The sequence below is a fragment of the Bos taurus genome, chromosome 11 (assembly GCF_002263795.3).
Source record: "Bos taurus isolate L1 Dominette 01449 registration number 42190680 breed Hereford chromosome 11, ARS-UCD2.0, whole genome shotgun sequence".
In the NCBI taxonomy this organism is placed as follows: Eukaryota; Metazoa; Chordata; class Mammalia; order Artiodactyla; family Bovidae; genus Bos; species Bos taurus.
In genome coordinates, this window is record NC_037338.1 from 76,703,539 (window position 1) to 76,726,445 (window position 22,907).

Genomic DNA, 22,907 nt, shown 5'->3' on the forward strand with positions numbered 1-22,907 from the left:
TTGTTTACTACACTGAATATCTTAGATATGAATATTTCAATATTTTGAAATATTCTTTCAAAAGTATTTATTGGACTTCTGTTGTGTGTCAGGCACCATTTGGAGCACTGAAGACAGAGCAGAGGGAAAAAAAAATTTAAAAAGCCTTCTGCTTTCATGGAGCATACATTCTGTGTGTATGTGATGGGAGCAAACAAAATAAATGCATAATGAGTTAATAGATTGTATTTTTGTATTTTGTATTGTATTATTTTGTGACAAATTATCATACCCTGGATAGCTTTATAAAATGGAAATTTATTCTATCACAGTTATGGAAGCTAGAAATTCTGTATTACTGGACCAAAATTAAGCTGTTAGCAGGACATTCAGGGAGGTTATGTTCTTAGTCTCTTCCAGGTGATAATTACTGCTAGCATTCCTTGGCTTGTGGCCACATCAGTTTCTGCCCGTGTGTGTGTTTGTGTGTGTGTGTGTGTGTGTGTGTGTGTAATCTTCCTCTGCCTCTGTCTTACATGAGTGTTTGCAATCAGGGCCTACCCCGACAATCCAGGATAATTTCATTACAAGAAATTTCATTTAATTATATCTGCAAATCAGACCAGATCAGATCAGTTGCTCAGTTGTGTCCAACTCTTTGTGACCTCATGAATCGCAGCGCGCCAGGCCTCCTTGTCTGTTACCACCTCCCGGAGTTCACTGAGACTCACGTCCATCAAATCAGTGATGCCATCCAGCCATCTCATCCTCTGTCGTCCCCTTCTCCTCTTGCCCCCAATCCCTCCCAGCATCAGAGTCTTTTCCAATGAGTCAACTCTTCGCATGAGGTGGCCAAAGTACTGGAGTTTCAGCTTTAGCATCATTCCTTCCAAAGAAATCCCAGGGCTGATCTCCTTCAGAATGGACTGGTTGGATCTCCTTGCAGTCCAAGGGACTCTCAAGAGTCTTCTCCAACACCACAGTTCAAAAGCATCAATTCTTCAGTGCTCAGCCTTCTTCACACTCCAACTCTCACATCTATACATGACCACAGGAAAAACCATAGCCTTGACTAGACAAACCTTTGTTGGCAAAGTAATGTCTCTGCTTTCCAATATGCTATCTAGGTTGGTCATAACAAAATTATATCTGCAAAGACCCTACAAATAAAGTAACATTTACAATCCTGGTGTTTAGGACCTAAGATCTCTGAGGTGTATTATTCAGCTTACTACAGATAATATGCCTGATAACAATGCATATTCTGCAAATAATATTAACCAAGGGACAAGAGATAAAGAAGAATAATTCGGAGCTAGGAGATGGGGTTCAGTTCAATTCAGTGACTCAATCACATCTGACTCTTTGCGACCCCATGGACTGCAGCACGCCAAGCCTCCCTGTCCATCACCAACTCCTGGAGCTTGCTCAAACTCATGTGCATCTAGTTGGTGATGCCATCCAACCATCTCATCCTCTGTCGTCCCCTCCTCCTCCTGCCTTCAATCTTTCCCAGCATCAGGGTCTTTTCCAATGAGTCAGTTCTTTGCACAGAGGGTAGAATGAAACAACTAAGCAAAGCCTATCTTATGTAAAGATAGTTTCTTTTAATAGGTGCTAAATCATGGTGTTGATTATCTTAATAACTAGTCAACTGAATGAAGATTTATCAGTTGCCAATAAGAAAAGTGATTGGGCTCTATGGTCCTGTGAATGATACTAAAAGCCTATTAGATGTTCAGTGCTTGCTCACACAGGATAATTTCACTTCAACCTGTTTCACCCACTGATTACAATGAAAAACTCTGAATGAAATAGAAAAAGGGAGCTCTCTAAGGACTCAAATTTTATGTATACTAGGCTGATTGAAATTGTCTCACATCTCACTGATGCCCTGTTCATTTTTTATCAGATATTTTCCTCCCTGTGGGTTTTACTTTGGATTGTTTTTATTTCTATGTCTTCAAGTTAATGAATTATGTTATTCTGTAGTAGCTAATCTGGTCTTAATCTCATCCAATGTAATTTCCACTTCAGACATTGTACTTCTCAATCGTACTTGATTTCAATCTTTTTTATATCTTTCATGTCTCTGTTTAACACATGTTCAAAATTTCCGTTACCTCCATAAACACAAGAAATACAGTCATAATCATTATTTTATGCCCTTATTTGCTAACTCTTTGTGTCATTTCTGAGTCTCTCTTTACACTTGGGTTGAATTTCCCTGTTTATTTGCATGACTGTTAATTTTTGACCCAGTGTAAAACATTATGAATTTTGTTGTGCCAAATATTTTTGTAGTCATAGAAGTATTCTTGAACTTTGTTCTGGGATGTATTTTAGTTACTTGGCCATAGCTTAAGCCTTTTGAAACTTGTTTAAATTTTGTGATGGCATGGTCAATGTGGCCATTAGTATAAGGCTATGAAGCTGAGATTGGACCTCTAATAAATTATACCACTTCATGTTACACCCTTTCCTTGATGCCTGGGAAATTTCATAGTTTTTCCATCCAGATGGTGAGAAGACAACGTGTTCTTTGTTCTATTGTGAGTTCTGCACATCTTCTTTAATTATTTCTGGTTTGTGTCTTTTTCCCCCCAGCTTCAAGACATTTTTTTCACAGGCATATGTTAATCAATACCTTGTTCAATACTATGGATGAACTTCTGCACTGTCCTCTCTCTCTCTTTCTGTATTTGTGAGGATGTGTATGTTTGCATAGAGGTCCACTACTCTATCTTGCAGACTCAAGTCTCTACCCTCCTGGCCTTCTTGAAGATTCATTTTAGTCTTCTCAACTCATGGAGACTGCCACCCTCTGACTGGGTTCTTTCTCATCCTGCAGCCTGCAAACTATCTCTTATAGTAAGTGACAACAATCCTAGAGTTCAGCTTGTTTATTCCCTTATCTTAACAATTGATTCAGTTCAGTTCAGTTCAGTCACTCAGTCATGTCCACCTCTTTGCGACCCCATGAACTATAACATGCCAGGCCTGTCCATCACCAACTCCTGGAGCCTACCCAAACTCATGTCCATTGAGTTGGTGATGCCATCCAACCATTTCATGCTCTGTAATCCCCTTCTCTTCCTGCTCTCAATCTTTCCCAGCCACAGGGTCTTTTCAAATGAGTCAGCTCTCTGCATCAGGTGGCCAAAGTATTAGAGTTTCAGCTTCAACAATTGATTCAACTCCACTAAAAAAGGAAGACCTCAATTCATCTCTCTCACAATATAAAAATAACTAAATATGGATTATATATCTGAATGTTACATTTAGAGCTAAAAAACATCTTTATGAAAACATAGGTTATCTTTGTGACCTTAAATTAGTTAGCATTATTAGATATGACACCAAAGGTATTATTCACCAAAGAAGAAATTGAAAAATTGATTTCATCAAAATAAAACATTTTTCTCTATGTAAGATAGTGTTAAGAGGGTAAAAATGCAGCATAGATTTTAAGAAAATATTTGCCAATCGCATATCTGACAAAGGACTTGTATCCAGGAAACAAAAAGCACTCTCAAAGCTCAACAGTGGGAAAACAAAAAAACCCAATAAAATTTTTTGAACAGATGCTCAACTAAGAAGATGAATGGATGACAAATCAACACAAGTAATAAAGTTTGAAGTTATTCACTTTTAGGAAAATGCAAATTAAATCCACAAGGAGATACTTCTGCATACTTATTAGTATGGACAAAATTAAAACAAATAAAAACAACTGACATTATCAAGTACTATTGATGATACAGAGCAAGAATAGCTCCCATTCGTTACTATGGTAATGTAAGCTGGTAAAACCACTTCAGAATATGGTACATGTAAACTGAGCTTGAGACCTACCAATATCACTCCTACATATTTATTCAAGAGGAATGGAAAGTTATGTTTAGATAAAACCTGTATATCAATATTTATTTACAGCTTCATTTCAAATGTTCCTGCCCAAATGTCCTTCAACCGGGGAATAGATAAACATACTATGGTATATCCATGCAATTTGATACTACAAAGCTATAAAGAGAAGTGAACAGTTTATACATGGAACAAAATAGATGAATCTCACAAATTACTCTAAGAGAAATTTCTGTTGTTCAGTCACTCAGTCACGTCCGATTCTTTGCGACCCTGCGGACTGTAGCACACCAGGCTTCCTTGTTCTTCACCATATCCCGGAGCTTGCTCAAATTCATGTGCATTGGGTCGGTGATGCCAGCCAACTATCTCATCCTCTGTCTTCCCCTTCTCTTCCTGCCTTCTATCTTTCCCAGCATCAGGGTCGAGTCAGCTCTTTGTATCATGTGGTCAAAGTATTGGAGCTTCAGCTTCCATGTCAGTCCTTCCAATGAATATTCAGGGTTGATTTCCTTTAGGATTGACTGGTTTGATCTCCTTGGAGGCCAAGAGACTCTCAAAAGTCTTCTCCAGCACTGCAGTTTGAAAGCATCAGTTCTTCAGTGCTCAGCTTTCTTTATGGTCCCACTCTCACATCCATACATGACTACTGGCAAAACCATAGCTTTGATTAAATGGACCTTTGGTCTGTCTAAGAGAAATTAGCCAAGACCAAAAAGGCTACATTCAGTATATGATCATGTTTTTATGATATTCTCAAAAAACCAAGATAGAGGGACAAAAAGATCAGTCTGCTAGGATTGGGAATAGGGGTTGATTGACTATAAAAGAAGTGCCTAGTGGATTTTTGGGGGTGATGGAACTCTTCTGTATCTTGTATGGATGTCTCATCATTCTGTCCATTTTCAAAAGCTCATAGACGTATACACAAGAGGTAGTAGAATCTATTGAATGTTAATTTTAAAATACATATATTTTAAAAGCCTATTTATTTTTATTTCAAACCAAGAAATATACTTCCAAAGTACTTAATGTCCAAAATGACTTAATGGTTAACAACAGTTAATTGATGACTTTTAAATTCTCATCACAAATATCCAAATTATGGATTTGCTCTGCATGGTTGGACTCCTTACAAGATTCTTTCCTATGTTTGGCCTTGCATTTTTCCTTACTTCTTTTAGAATGATGAGATTGAGTGTTTCCAATAATACCAAAAAAAGAGAGGCTTATATTGCTATGAGAGTCACCATGGGTACCCTAAATGGACTCTTTAGAAAAAGAGAAAGGCCAAAAAAACCTCCTAAGAAACTTTTCCAAGAAAATATTTTCTTACTACTCTCTGACTGACAGCCTCTTGCTTCTTTTTCTGAGGAAAGTTCAGAATACATCATCTCTTATCTTTTATCCCCTCTCATATTCTCATGCACCCTGAACTAATACCTACCTTTCTGATTTTTAGCTCTCTATTTAGCTCTCTGTGAACAAAACTCCAAAGTCAACCCCATGAGAACAGATTGTTATGTCTTATCCTTGTTTTCTTACTGTCTGGAGTATTCTAGAATATACACATCATTTCCCCCTCTTTTCTTGAAGCATTTTATTTTCCAAGTTTTGGTAATACCACATCCTCCTGGTTTACTTCTTCCTACCACCTTCCAGCAATTTATAATTTCATGTGCTGATTCTGCTAGGCCAGGCTTCTAAATGTTGCACTAGTCAAACTTGCACTATAACAGTCTCCTTTCTCATCAAACTATTCTGATTCTTAGAGTAACATGTCTCATTCCACAAGTGCGTCTAAAACCATGAGCTAGCGGCACCTGTGTAAGTTGTACCTCCCCAAATCTATTTGCTCCCTCCTTTACAGTAATAGAATTTTACTGGCGTTTAATTTCCCAGCCTCCCTTACAGTTAGGTGGAGGTATATAAGTAAAGTTTTCATCAGTGAAATATGAGGCGATGAAATTAGTATAATACAACATTTATGTCCCCTTTTAAAGGTAATTGCTTCCTTTCCATTTTCCTCTATTCTTCCCTCTCTGCTGGTTTAGGAATGGCTACAACCAGTAGGGCTACTTATATAGACCCACAAAGGGGAGCCACATCTAAAGTCCTCAGAAACACAGATTCCTTCTAAGATAAATTTAATTTTTTTGAGTCTTCCTTCATAGGTGTACTTTTATTTTCAATTTTGAATCTAGAAATTTCCAGAGAACTGACTTTGATCTTTGCAGATATTTGAAAAGAGAAAAATGTGTCTGGGGAATTATGTACAACCTATACCTAAGATGTTAATATCCAGTACTGACATCTGAAGCCCATATTGAAATAGACATTGAAGCAAAATCCCCACTCCTAAAGGAATGTTCTCCTGCAGGGTAATACTGAAGATATAATTAAGATAGACTTTTCCTAAAATGATACCCTTTTTTGTCTTTTTCAGTTTTTTCCTTACTGCCTCACCTATTCACTTGCAAGTTTCTCTCATGAGTATTTCCTTCATAAAACACTTGCATAGAAATTCATTCTGAGGATCTAGTTCTGTAGAACCCGACCTATAGCACTGTCTCCTAGCCCATTTCCTACTCAATCAGATAACAAAAGGTCAAATAATTTTTTTTATATTATAAATAAGCACATACACATCAATGTAGAGACCTTACAAATAGCTAAGAAATGAAGAGAAGCTAAAGGCAAAAGAGAAAAGGAAAGATATACCCATCTGAATATAGAGTTCCAAACAATAGCAAGGAAAGAAAAGAAAGCCTTCCTCAGATGATCAATGCAAAGAAATAGAGGAAAACAACAGAATGGGAAAGACTAGAGATCTCTTCAAGAAAATTAGAGATACCAAGGGAATATTTCATGAAAAATGGACCCAGTAAAGGACAGAAATGGTATGGACCTAATAGAAGCAGAAGATATTAAGAAGAGATAGCAAGAATACACAGAAGAACTATACAAAAAGATCTTCATGACCCAGATAATTACAATAGTATGATCACTCACCTAGAGCCAGACATCCTGGAATGGGAAGTTAAGTGAGCCTTAAGAAGTATCACTATGAACAAAGCTAGTGGAGGTGATGGAACTCCAGTTGAGCTCTTTCAAATCCTAAAAGATGATGCTGTGAAAGTCCTGCAGTCATTCTGCCAGCAAATTTGGAAAACTCAGCAGTGGCCACAGGACTGGAAAATGTCAGTTTTCATTCTGATCCCTAAGAAAGGCAATGCCAAAGAGTGCTCAAACTACTGCACAATTGCACTCGTTTCACACGCTAGCAAAGTAATGCTCAAAATTCTCCAAGCCAGGCTTCAGCAGTACGTGAAAAGTGAATTTCCAGATGTTCAAGCTGGATTTAGAAAAGGCAGAGAAATCAGAGGTCAAATTGCCAACATCCATTGGATCATAGAAAAAGCAAGAAGGTTCCAGGAAAACATCTACTTCTGCTTTCTTGACTACGCCAAAGCCTTTGACTGTGTGGATCATAATAAACTGTGGAAAATTCTGAAAGAGATGGGAATACCAGACCACCTGACCTGCCTCCTGAGAAATTTGTATTGCAGATCAAGAAGCAACACTTTGAAACCCGACATGAAACAATGGACTGGTTCCAGTTGGAAAAAGAGTATGTCAAGGCTGTATGTTGTCACCCTGTTTATTTAACTTATATGCAGAGTACATATTGTGAAATGCTGGGCTGGATGAAGCACAAGCTGGAATCAAGATTGCCAGGAGAAATATTAATAACCTCAGATATGCAGATAACACCACCTTTATGGCAGAAATTGAAAAAGAATTAAAGAGCCTCTTGATGAAAATGAAAGAGGAGAGTGAAAAATCTGGTTTAAAACTCAACATTCAAAAAACCATGCAAGACAGCAGAAGAGAAACAGATATAAAGAACAGATTTTTGGACTTTGTGCGAGAAGGCGAGAGTAGGATGATTTGCGAGGATAGCATTGAAACATGTATATTATCATATGTGAAATAGATCATCAGTCCAAAGTTGGATGCATGAAACAGGGCACTCAAAGCCGATGAGCTGGAACAACCCAGAGGGATGGGATGGGCAAGGAGGTGGGAGGAGGTTTCAGAATGGGGGACATGTACACCTGTGGCTGATTCATGTCAATGTATGGCAAAAACTACCACAATATTTTAAAGTAGTAGGCCTCCAATTAAAATTAGTAAATAAAAAAAAAAAAAAGAAAGAAAACAAAGATCATGGCATCCAGTCCCATTACTTCATGGCAAATAGATGGTGAAACAGTGGAAACAGTGACAGACTTTATTTTCTGGGCTACAAAATCACTGCAGATGGTGACTGAAGCCATGAAATTAAGAGATGCTGCTTGGAAGAAAAGCTAAGACTAACCTAAACAGCATATTAAAAAGCAGAGATATTACTTTGCCAACAAACATTTGTCTAGTCAAAGCTATGGTTTTTCCAGTAGTCATGTATGAAGGTGAGAGTTGGACTATAAAGAAAGCTGAGTGCCCCCAAACTGATGCTTTTGAACTGCAGTGTTGGAAAAGACTCTTGAGAGTACCTTGGACAGCAAGGAGATCCAACCAGTCCATCCTAAAAGAAATCAGTCCTGAATATTCATTGAAGGACTGATGTTTAAACTGAAACTCCAATCTTTTGGCCCCCGGATTTGAAGAGCAGACTCAGAAAATACCCTGATGCTTTTAAAGATTGAAGGCAGGAGAAGGAGACAGCAGAGGATAAGATGGTTGGATGGCATCACTGACTCAATGGACATGAGTTTGAGCACGCTCTGGGTGTTGGTGAAGGACAGGGAAGCCTGGTGTGCTGCAGCCCATGGGGTTGAAAATAGTTGGACACAACTGAGCAACTGAACTGATTGAGTTCAGCTCTTTAACAGCATCATATTTTAGGATTTTATGTAGCTCACCTAGAATTACATCACCTTTGCTAGCTTTATTTATAGTAATGCTTCCTAAGGCCCAGTTGACTTCACATTCTAGGATATCTGTCTCTAGGTAAGTGACCGTGCCATCATGGTTATCCCATCATTAAGATCTTTTTTGTATTCTTGCCATCTCTTCTTAATCTCCTCTACTTCTGTGATGTCTTTATCATCTCTGTCCTTTATTGAGCCCATCCTTGCATGAAATTTTTCCCTGATAGTACCAATTTTCTTGAAGAGATCTCTAGTCTTTCCCATTGTATTGTTTTCCTCTATTTCTTTACATTATTCATTTAAGAAGGCCTTCATCTCTCTCCTTGATAGACCTCTGCTTTCAGTAAGTGTATAGCTTTTCCTTGCCTTGCCTTTCACTTCTCTTTTCTAACTGTTATTTGTAAAGCCTCCTCAGACAACCGCTATGCCTTCTTACATTTCTTTTTCTTTGGGATAGCTTTGGTCACTGCCTCCTGTGCAGTGTTATGAACCTCCATCCATAGTTCTTCAAATACTCTTTCTACCAGATCTAATTCCTTGAATCTATTCATCACCTCCACTGTATTATCATAAGAATTTTGATTTAGGTTATACCTGAATGGCCTAGTGATTTTCCCTACTTTCTTCAATGTAAGCCTGAATTTTGCAATAAAGAACTCATGATCTGAGCCACAGTCAGCTCCAGGTCTTGTTTTTGTTGATTTTTGTTGATTTTATAGAGCTTCTCCATCTTTAACTGCAAAGAATATAATCAGTCTGATTTCGGTATTGACCATCTGGTGATGTCTTTGTATAGAGTCATCTCTTGGGTTGTTGGAAACAAAGTATAAGGTGAAATAAAACTAGAGTTGACAAAATATTCTGATAAATTAGAAGCATTGCTCACTAGGAAAGTATATTGTTTTTCTAATACATCAGTAAAAAATTACCACAAACAGTGTCTTAAAATAACACAAGCTTGTTATCTTATAGTTCTAGAAGTCAAAAATCTGAAATGGGGCTCAATGGGCCTAAAATTAGACTATCTGTCAATAGGACCATATTCCTTCTGAATATGGCTGTAGATAACAGTCTGTTTACTTGCCTTTTCCAGTTACCAAGTCCTTCCTTTGTTCTTTGGTTCGTGGCTCTCTTCCATTTTTAAGCCAGCAATTGCATAACTCTGACCTTTGCTTCTGTTGTCACATCTCTGACTCTCCTGCTCCTCTCTTTCACTTCAGAACTATTTTGATGATTGGTCCCACTAAGATGACCCAGAATAATCTTCCCACCTCAAAATCTTTAGTTGATCACAGCTGCATAATCCCTTTTGCTTTGTGAAGATAGTGTGTTCATAGGCTCTGAGGTTAAGCTGTGGTCTTCTTTGTAAGGTCATTATTCACCCAATCACAGAAGGCTTTATTTAAATGAGCTCTCTCTCCTCTCACTCTTAAAACATACGCATTTAACATAGCTTAGAGTCAAATAAGTTTAGAACTTTTTTGTTAAACAAAATTGGACAAGTGTTTAGATTTTGTTGTGGAGTTAGCAAAACACTTAGTATACTACTATTAATACTAAGGGTTTGGTGCCCTCCTCCCCTGGTGGCTCAGAAGGTAAAGAATCTGCCTGCAGCGTGAGAGACCTGGGTTTGATCCCTGGTGGGGAAGATCTCCTGGAGAAGAAGTGGCTACCCACTCCAGATTCTTGTTAGGGAAACTCCATGGACCTCTGAGAAGCCTGGCAGGCTACAGTCCATGGGATCATAAAGAGTTGGACACTACTAAGCAACTAACAGTTTATTCTTCAAAAATACCCTTCTGACCTTGAAAAAAATATTGAATACATAATTTCCTGGAAATATATTTCTATGTATTAATTTTATAGAATTATTTTTTATGAAAAATCTGTTATAAACTCCCACCCTCCCAAGGAATAACTCTCTCAATGATTTTTTTTTTCTAATTCTTTCATCAAATGTTATGGAAGTGACCACTTGGATTGATTATGTAGTAACATGCTACATGTATCTAGGACACAGTACACTTTCTTGAGATGTATCCATGGTGTTATAAACTCTTTTTGCTCTGGCAAGTACTCCAAGGAACCAGTTTGCCACACTACTTTTTGAAAAGTCTCATTTATTACAAAGTGGGCATGAAGAGTTGTAGCATTATGCATTGATTTCAAGATCCTGACATATACTTGCTGCGAGGGTGGCAAAAACATATTTGTTAATATGTCCATATGTCATTTAACATTCACTGAGCATTTATCATGTTGCATGCTTTGTATTAAGCATGGAGTCTGCAAAGATTTGAAAAACTTATGCCTTGTTCCTCAGCAGCATAATTTTAACATAATGGAGAGTGAAGTCAAAGAAAAGATTTAAGGCTTGTTGGGAAAGTGAGCAGGAGGAAACTCATTAAAAAAAAAAAAAAAAAAAGGCTTCTGTGAGTTGATCTCATTCTTATAGGAATAGGCATGAGATGTTAGCCAAGAGAGTAGTTACAAAAGGAGAAGTTGGCCAAGTGACCAGTTAGCCAACAGAAGAGGAGTGGGAAGACCATTACAGAGACAGAATAGTTTAAACAAAGTCAAGAAATTTCAAAGAGGTAAATTCTGAAAAGCTCTAAGAGATTTAAAGACTTGCAGTGGGAAGTGTGAAGTAAGCAGTGGCAGAAAATGAGACTGAAGAAATATTTAGGGCTGAATTGAGGAAAACAATCTTTTCATTGCTTAATCCTATATAGAAAACTAAAACGCCTCTTGATGAAAGTGAAAGAGGAGAGTGAAAAAGTTGGCTTAAATCTCAACATTCAGAAAACTAAGATCATGGCACCAGTCCCATCACTTCATGGCAAATAGATGGGGAAACAGTGGAAACAGTGAGAGACTTCATTTTTGGGGCTCCAAAATCACTGCAGATGGTGACTGCAGCCATGAAAATTAAAAGACTCTTACTCCTTGGAAGGAAAGTTATGACCAACCTAGACAGCATATTAAAAAGCAAAGACATTACTTTGGACTATAAAGAAAGCTGAGCACTGAAGAATTGATGCTTTTGAACTGTGGTGTTGGAGAACTCTTGAGAGTCCCTTGGACTGAAAGGAGATCCATCCAGTCCATTCTAAAGGAGATCAGTCAAGGGTGTTCATTGGAAGGACTGATGCTGAAGTCAAGAAATTTCAAAGAGGTAAATTCTGAAAAGCTCTAAGAGATTTAAAGACTTGCAGCACACCAGGCCTCCCTGTCCATCACCAACTCCCGGAGTTTACTCAAACTCATGTCCATTGAGTCAGTGATACGATCTAACCATCTCATCCTCTGTCATCCCCTTCTCCTCCTGCCCTCCATCTTTCCCAGCATCGGGGTCTTTTCAAATGAGTAAAGTTAATTAACCCAAAATAGGTAACATTTATACCCATGGTCCCAGCAAAATCATCAGTAGTATCTGTTTTCACTCTTGAATGTCCTGGTTTGACTTGTCAATGATATGATTGTATTCAGACCATTGCACTATTTACTGAAGAAATATAAAAGCATTGCATAATTAAGGATGTGTCTCATTGTGTTCTTTTTTAGAATTACTCCCATCTGAGACTAAAATTCTGTAAACTAAATTGGATTGAATCTTAAAGAAAATGAATTATATGAACAAAATTTAGTGAACCTATATTTTTAATGGGAATGTGGACAAATTGGGCAAAATGTTGGCTGAGGAGGAAATAATGAAGGGTGACCGCAGTTGTCTTATGTAGTTTACCACAGTTATTTTAGGTGTAACTCTGAATTTAGGCTATATGGGAAATAATTCCAGTTCTACTGTTCACTAGATGTTGGAAAATGTACTGTACTTCTCTACCTACAGTTTCTCCTTTTTTTTAAATAGTTACAATAATGCTCATGATATTATTGTAAGAATTAAAGCAATATGCATACATAAAACATTTGTTACATACTTGGCATTGCAGTATATAAGATTATTATTATTATTGCTAAGTGGTTTGCTTATAATGAATTTTAGACTCTTTGTTGTATCATACCCATATGGTCCCGATTCCCACGAGGAGTTACTTCTTTCCTGAAGTCTCAACTTTTCCTGCCAAAACTGATTTTAGAATCTTCATCAATATCATAAACTTGATGAACTTTATTATATCTTCCAGTGTCTTTTTCCCCATCAGTTTGTAGGCTCCCCAAAGGTAGGGAAAATCTACTTCTTACTCAAAATTATATCTTTAGGGCATTAAAGAACTGTACCTAGAACACAGCACATGCTAAACAGATGTTTTTAAATTAATGAATGAATAAATGAATTAATCCTATTATTTTTTGTGATGGCAGGAGGTTTCTGGCAGGTTATCTGTTTATGACCTGTGTGTTTCTCTAGCATGCTATATATACAACCAGAACAATATCTAATATCACTTTTAGTGAATTGACTCAGGTCATTAGTCTCAATAAGGGGTGATTTTGCCATCCAGAGGATATTTGCCAATGTCTGGAGACATTTTTTGTTGTCACGACTGGGGGAGTCTTACTGTCATCCCATGGGTACAACTCAGAGAAGATGTTTAACATACCACAATGTGAAAGACAACTTCCAACAACAAATAACTTTTTGTCCCCAAATGTTAGTATGCTGAGCTTGAGAAATCCTGGTAAATCCATGGATATAGCACATAATTTGTGTGATCTTACCACATCTCTGTAACACACCTTCTATTTCGGGCTTATTTCAGTGCCCTGCCTTAAGCCCGTATGATATTTGTGTGTGTGTGTGTGTGTGTGTATTCCCGATAGCTTAGACACTTGGTTAGCCTGAAGTCATTTATGCTGGGCAGCCTGGCAGTAGGAGGTCAGTGGTCTTGGAGGATAACCTTAAACCATGTGGGAAAGGACTGCGTGGATAAGTGGCTAAGCATCCAAGTATTTTAAGAGATTGTTCTTTTATCTGCATTCTACAGGGTTGTTCAGACCTTTCCCTATGGAACTTAAGATACCTACGGGACCAAGAAACAGATGTCTTAAGTGCTAACTACCTTGGATTTCTCCCCTTTCTTCTCTTGTTTTCTTGCTCTGACATTCCTACTCGCAAATAAACTACTCAAGTACCTGTCTCAAGCCCTGTTTTGGGATGAACGCAAACTCAGGCAATGGACCTCCTTTTTAAAAAAGAAATGTAACAACTCCCAGGAGTGATGAAACAAGGGTACCGGAGTTGAGCTATTTCAAATCCACTGTTGGACATATGGGAAGTGGAACAGTGAAATTAAATAGTCAAAATTAAACAAATCCCTTTGACTCACTTTTCGTAATCTCAGTCACTTATATCACTAAGACATGAGAAACAAAGTTCCATGTGCCCTGAGTACCGAGGCAGAGCTGGAAATTCCTCTTATAGAAGTAATATCTACTGTTCTTGCTTATTCCTTATCTTTCTTCAATCTGAGTAGCATATGAGATATGGGGTTCAGAAAAAGAACTAGATATTGTAATCATTGGGAAAGAGAAGGTGAGAAAATCAGTATTCATTTTCTACATTTTCCGTGTTCAGGTGGTGTTGATGCTCTTTAAATCACTGCACATATTTATAGTCTGTCATTCAATTGAAAGCATTAATGAAACCCTATTGAAGGCATTATATTATGACAAATGATGCAGAGAAATGAGGAAGACATATAAATCTTCCAGGTCGAGACAGTATCCACACTTGAAGTCCCATAGTATAAACTGATATATAATTTTTCTGAGGGTAGATAAGAGTTGTCTTAGCAGGTAGAGTTAGCTGAGGACCTCGAAATATCCTGATCCTGACATTCAAAAGCTTTCAGGGTTCAACACAATCAGTCATATGAGTGCCTACATGCAATATTATTCTGCCTAGATTTCTTCATGCATTATATATAGGTTAAAAGAGGTTGCCATAAATAGTAGGTTCACAGAAAGGACAGATTGAACGTTTGAACTCTTCACAAAAGAAAAAAAAAAGTGAGAGAGAGAGAAAGACCATTTTTCACTTCCTTCCTGGACTCCCCGTCACCCCTCTAATGCAGGCAACTGCAGAAGCAACATTAGTTCAACATTAAAATTCAATAAGCCTTTTTCTTGATTCCAGTCTGACAGGTTTCCTGCATGGCAGAGAAGCCACAAGGCTGAATGAATGGGTTTCTAAACAAATTGGGTCAGATGCTGCTTTTGCTTGACTTACTTAAGATTGATTGATAATTAAGTGGTTTAAACTGGTTCTTTCCTAGAGGAGGAGCAAACTTGGAGCACGGCTTTTCAGGTTTTCTGAGACCTTCAGAGAGTTGGAAAAAATAATAAAGAGAAATAGATATGTTTGAAGTGTTGATGTCAAAAGAAGGATAAGATGTGGTTTCCTCTTTTTTTAAAGTCTTTAAAAAAATCTTTTGGCCATACCTCATGGCAATGGCACCCCACTCCAGTACTCTTGCCTGGAAAATCCCATGGATGGAGGAGCCTGGTAGGCTCCAGTCCATGTGGTCGCTAAGAGTCAGGCACACTGAGTGACTTCACTTTCACTTTCATGGCACAGCATGTGAGATCTCAGTTCCTCAGCCAGGGATCCAAGCTGGGCCCCTGCATTGGAAACACGGAGTCTTAACCCCTGGACCACAAGGGAAGTCCTTGATTTGCTATTTTGAGCATTCCTCAAGCATGGGGAAGATATATTTAATGATGGAAAATCATTCCACGTTCAGAATTACAGGGGGTAACAAGTGCTCTCTTTTCTAGAGAAAAACAAACAAAAAATCCCATGCATACACCTTTTTCTTCAAGTCAAAGTCAGTGATTCATGGACTGACCAGCATACCTGGAGCTGCATCACCTCTCTCTAGTGGCCTAGATAGTGTTTGGTAAGTGAGTGCAGAGACAGAAGTGCAGGGAAATGGAATCCAGGAAGAAGCACAGTGACAGCCCAGGGTGGCAGGTCAGCTCCGGGTGAGGCTAAACAGACTGTGGAGGAGAAATCCCAGACCACTTACTCAGGGCCCAGTAGAGTATAACTAAGCATTACTAAAAATCACAGTTAAAGCAAAGTCACCTCTGGTGCTCCTGAGGAACTGTGTGCGTATCTTAGATTGACTATAATAGAAAGTAAACATTTTTATGAAATATGTGTTTATTTTCTTATTGCAACCCTAAAATATGCACTCTAATGTTTCTTTTGTATCTTCCAAGGTGACAGGTCTTTTTAATTTTTATTTCTTTGGAATCTGATGCAAGTTTGTACAGAACTTGATGCAGGCTTGACTACTTCAAAAATGGATAGAGCCATACAAAAGACAGAGGGGAAACTTTGTTGTTATTGTTGAGGGGGGTCAAGGGCATAGAGGAGTTTATCTCTTTTCATGCGCTGAATTTCCTGGAAACATCAAAAGTCTTTCTAATGCATATAGTAATTTAATGAAAGTATCTGGGGTACGAATAGTTGTAAAATGCTGAAGGAAATAACACAATCAGTCAGAAATACTATTTTTAAAGTACTCATACATCCAAGGGCTTCCCTGGTGGCTCAGACAGTAAAAGAATCTGCCTGCAATGCAGGAGACCTGGATTCAATCCCTGGGTCGGGAAGATCCCCTGGAGAAAGGAATGGTTACCCACTCTAGTATTCTTGCCTGGAGAACTCCACGGACAGAAGAGCCTGGCAGCCTATAGTCCATGAGGTCTCAAAGGGTCAGACATGACTGAGTGGCACTTTACTTCACTTCATACATCTTATAGATAATAAGATGATAATGACTCTGTTAGGTAAAGGATACAGGGTATAAAGGTACAAATTGTTATACAAAAATCCAAAAGTTGGATTGTTTATGTATAGGCTTTTAAGGGAGAAAGATATCAGGGAAAGCCTGGAAAATAGAACTAGAATTGGAGGATCAGTGAGAGTTGAATTTCTGTTAAGTTAGATACACTCCGTGAAGATTTTTTTTTTTAAAGCATATATGTGGAAAAGGATAGGGACAAGTGTACAGAATACAGATGGCTTGGCTGCAACATAGAGTCTGTGAAGGAAAAGAAAAGAGTTAGATAGGAGAAGTTATCTAAGGTCAGATAGGCAGGGGTCTTAAGTGGAAGTTGGAGGGTCTGGAGCTTTGTTCAGTAATCGGTGGGGACCTACTGAAGATATGTGAGCAGAATTATGCCCAAGGAAGATGTATTCAGTAATGATATTCAGGATGGATTCAACTATGGGGCTGGCAGTTAGGGAGTCTGAATTAGTATCAAAGTGTGTCAGGAGAGAATCCTTGCACAATGCACACATTTCTCATAACACCTTGTTACACACTTTAAATATTTTACAATTTTATTTGTCAATTATACCTCAATAAAGCTGAGGGAAAAAAGTGTGCTAGAAGTGCAATGGGTAAGAAAGAGACTGGTTTCAGATATGTTCAATTCAAGTACCACAACGGGTACCTCAAAGATACTATATGTAATGATACTTTTTTTTTTAAGTGAGTTCTTTGTTTCACTAGGCTTTATGTTAACCTTAAAAATTATTTTCATTTTTTAAGAAACTGTTTTCAACATAAGCTGTATATTTAAATATCCTGAAGAATTCTTAAGCTCAGAAAGCCTAGAGCACCTCCCCAAACTCATTTGGAATGGGGCCCAGAAATCTATTTGTAATGTTCAGATTCTATTCAGATGTGTAACCGAGGCAAAGATGATAAATAATGCTGATTTTGTATTTTTATGCTCCCACATGGAAAGCAGTCCTATATTAAATGCTGCCTGTGACTGCAGGAAGGGCCAGTAATTAGTGCAATCACAGACACTTATACCGGGTGATTCATAGAACATCTTAAAATTTTATGAAATCCTTACATTTTATAATTGTGCATTTCAACAGGTTTTTTTGTGTGTGTGGGTTTCGTTGTTGTTGTTGTTTGTTTGTTTTACTTTTCCCCTTGCTTTACTAGTTGGTGACCTAGAATTATTCTTGAAAATTCATTTATGGATTCTTATTTTTTTAAAAGTATATTATCATTTAAATGGTTTGGATTAGAAATTGCTTCATAGGGTTCATCTGAAACTATCCTTTTTGGCCTCCAGTGGACATATTGAGCCACATGCTAAGAAAGAGAATAGAAATTGCTTTGAATAAGGCCATAAGTTACGAGAATCAAAATCTTAGTCACTGGTGTAGGAAAATATTAAAATTTAAATATAATTTCTAAAAAAAAATACTATGATGAAAAATTTCAACAAAGAATCCACAATCATTTTAATATTTATGTGAATATAGATGTATGTAGCTATTTCTTATGTAGGCTATTTTATTTTGCTTTCCAGCTCCTGTTAATCTAAGTATATCATTGCATAGTTGTAATATATATATAGTCAATAAATTACCATCTTTCTCATAAGTTAGTTTAGTACCATTATATCATTAAGTTTCTCAATATGTTAATATATTTGACTTCACAGTAGCATTTTAATGAATGCATAATATTTCATCAGATGTATACATTGTAATTAATAGATCATTCCTCTACCGGTAGACACTTGGGTTGTTGTGAGATTTGTTATGATAAACAATCCTATTGTGAACATGTCACCTCTTCTCTTTTTCAGTTAACAAATATTCACTGAACAATTATCTGTAGAATTTACTGTTGGGGAAAGATTCAGGTGTGAATAAACCACTACTTAGCTTCATAGGGCTAATAGTCTCATAGGAAATCACATGACTCATGCCATAATACTTAATAGATGAACATACAAATATGGGAACATGGTAGAGGGAACCTTAACCCTGATATACCGATCAAAGACAGTTGACATGAGGAAACAGCATTTGCTGTTTGAGTCTTGAAAGATATAGGGGGATTTAGTAGAAAATAAGGTGGGTAAGGAACCCATTCTGAAGAAATTAAGATTGTTGCAGAGTTTCAAGGCTAATAGAAAGACACAGAGATAAAACCAGCTTTTTTAAGGAGCAGATTGTTTGCTATGATGGCTTAGAAGCCATCATAAGAGTGCTCAGTAAGAGTGGTGGAAAATGCATTTGCAAAGAGCAAAAACTTAATTTCTGTATTTTTTCTTTACAATAAGATGAGAACTATTTTTATGAGGTCAGAAAAAAAGAGCATTTGTATAGCTCTGGGTATTCAATACCAAGAACTTTGCAAAGGCGTGCATAAGCACACCAGTTCACCAGCATATGACTGGTGTTACAAATATAATTAGCATCCTTAGGTGTATTTGGTTAACTTTTTATTGTGAAATATGCAATATATACTAAAAAGTACATAATATGCATGCTGCTAAGTCACTTCAGTCGTGTCTGACTCTGTGCGACCCCATAGATGGCAGCCCACCAGGCTCCCCTGTCCCTGGGATTCTCCAGGCAAGAACACTGGAGTGGGTTGCCATTTCCTTCTCCAATGCATGAAAGTGAAAAGTGAAAGTGAAGTCTCTCAGTCGTGTCTGACTCTTCGTTACCCCATGGACTGAAGCCTACCAGGCTCCTCTGTCCATGGGATTTTCCAGGCAAGAGTACTGGAGTGGGTTGCGCATAGTAGAGTAAAATAATAAAATTGGGTACCCAGGTATCCAACACTAATTTTAACAAATAGTTTTCCAATGGAATAGAAACCCTCACTCTCAGTCTCATCTTCTTTACTCACCCCTTCACAGAGATAACCATTTACTTAAGTGCTGTACTCTTCTTTATATTTACATTGAGTTTTAATATATATGTGTAAATAACTATAAATGATAGTTGGTGAAATTTTGCCCATTTTGAACTTTGCCTACACAGAATAATATGTTGAATATTCCTTTTGACCAGCTACTTTTGCTTAACATTTCATAGTTGAGAGACATGCTGTGACTACTTGCTATAGTTCATTTATTTTCACTGCTTTATCATGCTCTATTGAATAAATGGAATATATACCACAATTTATCTATCTATTATTTCTATGTTGTCTACCATTGATAAGCTTTTGAATCTACAGTAATGTTTTGAATATTTTGTACATGACTCCTGGTGGCCAATCTCTCTAGGATTGGCCAACAGATTCATTTATGTTTTTCCATAAGATGTTATGGATGAACTAATTTTGTGGCCAAACCAATATATCTAGGTATAAAAAGGTCCGGGGTGGATAGGTGCATCTTGAGTTCTACTCAGTAATGTCAAACTCTTTATCAAAGTAACTGTGACAATTTACATTCCCACTAGCAAGTATGAAAGTTTCATTGTTCCATTGCTCTACATCCTTGCCATCACATTTTAATCTTAGTCACACATTTAATCTTAGTCACACATCACATTTAATCTTAGTACCTAGGGAATAATGCTTCATTGTTATTTCATTTCAGATTTCCTCATTTTTTAATAATATTGAACAACTTCAATGTTTTTTAACTGTTTGTGTTTCTTATTCTGGTTACTACTGCCCAGCCATGATTTTTACCTTTTCTTTTTTTCTTTTGGAGGTTTATTGTAATACATTTTACCTTTTTACACAGTTCATGGGGTTCTCATGGTAAGTATGTTGGAGTGGTTTGCCATTCCCTCCTCCAGTGATCATGTTTTGTCAGAACTCTCTACTATGACCTGTCCATCCTGAATGGCCCTACACTGCATGGCTCATAGCTTCATTGAGTTACACAAGTCCCTTTGCCATGACAAGGCAGTGATCCATGAAGGAGAGGGATGGCATCAACAAATCAATGGACATGAACTTGGGCTAACTCTGGGAGGTGGTAAGGGAAATGGAAGCCTGGCGTGCTGCAGTCCATGGGGTCATGAAGAGTTGGACATGACTTGGCGACTGAACAACAACAACAGCAGTAATACATTTTACAAATTATTAGGTTGTTACATATTTCAAATGCCTACTCCCTGTTTGATGCTTGTCTTTTTACCTTTTCTGATGGGCAATAAAGAGTTTTGTGTAATCACCTTATGCAAGAGAAAAGAATATGCTTGAGAATTGAGATAACACTAAGAAAGCAAAATATACTACTAGAGAAAACAATATGCTTGAGAATTGAGATAACACTAAGAAAGCAAAATATACTTCTATAGAAAAAGAAGAAGTAAGGCAATGGCACCCCACTCCAGTACTCTTGCCTGGAAAATCCCATGGGTAGAGTAGCCTGGTAGGCTGCAGTACATGGGGTTGCTAAGGGTTGGATACGACTGAGCGACTTCACTTTCACTTTTCACTTTCATGCATTGGAGAAGGAAATGGCAACCCACTCCAGTGTTCTTGCCTGGAGATCCCAAGGATTCTTGCCTGGTGGGCTGCTGTCTGTGGGGTCACATAGAGTTGGACACGACTGAATCGACTTAGCAGCAGCAGCAGCAGGCCGTGATCACTTTGTTTGAACCCTGAACCAAGGTCCCTCATAAATGTTATCCCTAGAGTATCTGGATTCTAGTAGATTCCATTTTTTGTTTGAGTCCATTCAGATTAAATTTTATTTAAACTGAAGCCTACATTGTTGTAATGGACAAGGATGTCATGCTATTGACTAGGATTTTGCTTATACTACTGCATGTCACCAAGTTTGAATTACTACACAGGTGTTAAATAAAAACCCACCTACCTTTCATTTGTCTCATTTTAGAATCTAGTAATTTTTCTCTGCACAATCCCTTAGGAGTCTTTATTATTTTTCCAAGCATGTTTCTTATTTGCCTCGAATGTAGGCAACTCTCGAATGTAGGTCTTTGTGAGCCAGAACAAACTTCTCCCTTTGGGATACTGGGAGGAAAAAAAAAAAGAATGCATTTCACATTTCCACTCTGAAGGACATTTTCCTCAAGATAAATTGGTAACCTTCAAATATATTGGATGACTGACTTTTCAGGCCTAATTTGGAAAAGAATTACTTTGAGACCTATGAAAAAGACATCATCTACCAAAAGACCCCTCTGGTGGGCAAGTCTCCCCCCTTGGATTCTGGATCTCAATCCTCCTTGCCTTGTCAAGGACTTTGTTTCCTCATTCATTCCTTATCTTCCATCTCAGTACTCTTTGCTCAATTACTTCTTATTTCTATAAACAAAGAAATATGCTTCAGTATCTCTCATTAGTGAAAAAAAGTCCCTTTTCACCTCATATTCACTGGCTACATTCCCATTTCTCTGTGCCCCGTTAAAGCAACACTAAACAAAAAAAAAAAAAAATAGTTTCCTATACAGTGTTTCCACTTCCTCCCCTGTCAATCTTGTTTCCAGGGCAATTTCACCCTTAACACTTCACTGAAAGTGATCTAGTCGATAGACACATTTCTGCCCTTGTCTTACCCAACTCTTCATATTCTTTTCTAAAAGATGTTCCTTTCCTGGCCTGTTGGTTACCATACCCTCTTCCTGGCTTTCAACTCACATTGGCATTATTATTTTTACTAAATCTGTGACTTCTTTTCACTGCCCTATTTCTTCAGTCCACAGATTATAACCTGGAGGGGTGCTCTACATTGCTGGTCTCTATTGTTAAGGTGTTTGGACTAATTTGCTAATAAATAAGGTGAATGTTTGAATGAACTAACCTACATAATTAAGATGCTAACAAACATTTAAATAACATAATCTCATTGCTCAAGAAGTAAAGAAGCAAGAAAAGCAAACAAATAGCAAAAATTTCATTTGACAATAATTTTACACCTATTGTGAACTTGACAAATTTTGTTTCGTTTTCTGGAAACAGGGAGGTATTTAGGTGATCCCAGTGTTTACATGCAGGGGTTGGGACTTGAGTTAAGAGACTAACTAGTGACTATGGAGCGTATGTTTACTTAGTCGTGTCTGACTCTTGAGACTCCATGGACTGTAACCTGCCACGCTCCTCTGTCTATGGAATTTTCCAGGCAAGAATACTGCAGTGGGTTGCCATTTCCTTCTCCAGGAGATCTTCCCAACCCAGGGATCAAACCCACATCTTTCGCTTCTCCTACATTGGCATGTGGGTTCTTTATCCCTAGTGCCACCTAGAAAGCCCAGCTACAGAGAGGAAGACCTATCTTTCTAAACTTCCCTTATTCCTTCCAATTTTTCTCTCAGAAAAATTTTGCTAATGTATTTCAGAGTTTGATTAATCAGAATGCAGTTTTCTTGACATCTGGCACTTATTTAAGCTTTTTACATTG